Consider the following 890-nt stretch of genomic DNA (forward strand, 5'->3'; position numbering starts at 1 on the left):
TATCACACAGAACATCCCAAACCATCTTATTCAACTGTACACCCACTTCCCAGATTTCACCCTCCCATAGCCTCCCTCCCCCCACTAGAGCCCTCATACTCTGATATCCCTGCTACTGTCTGCTGTGTTGTTGGCACCCCCAGCCATTCCCCCTACTTGCCCTTCTGGTGAATCTAGTCAGCCTATCTAGAGGTCTTTGTTTTAGGAAGGTCCGCTGTTCCTCATCTGGCAGTAATCAGTTGTCAATATTCTTTAGATAAGATTGGGATCTGCTGTTTATTTTCCCAGTTCTATGCTAGGTTACTATCTGGGAGTCCCTTTGGCTACCCTGGCCAACAACTTAAAAGAAGGTATGGCCTGTCTGGCTTTGTTTCTTGTTATGTAGCCTTTAGCTATGCATATGGATTCTTAAGAAATTATTATATGTATATTTGTCATCAGGTTGTTGGACAAATATGATTCCCTCTACGTTATTACACTAGTTGGGCATTATTTATCTCTCCTCTCTCTTTTCCTGTCTGACCCTTTCACCATGGCTTCCCTACTGAAAGTGTCCCAGTTTCCCCCATTTCTCCCTGGATAATACCAGTCTCTTATGGTCCCACCTCTCTTGAGCACCTTATTTCTTTTTATTCCCAAAGTTCCTTATATAACCTTCCCTTCTCCCTCCCATTTAAATACTCCCATTTTATCCATTTTTCCCGCCTCAAAGAATGTCTGTTAAATACCCAAGAAGGTTAGTTCCAACAGTCTGGTACTTTTAATTACTGTGTGTCATGTAGATAAATCTTGGGCAAAGACCAGTTGTTCTCACATAAACCCTACCTAGACATATATTTCTTGATCTGGTATGTATAATTTGTCAGTAGGTTGTTGGGCTAATATGATTC

This window comes from Nannospalax galili, unplaced genomic scaffold, assembly GCF_000622305.1.
Source record: "Nannospalax galili isolate Female #2095 unplaced genomic scaffold, S.galili_v1.0 scaffold1275, whole genome shotgun sequence".
Classification (NCBI taxonomy): Eukaryota; Metazoa; Chordata; class Mammalia; order Rodentia; family Spalacidae; genus Nannospalax; species Nannospalax galili.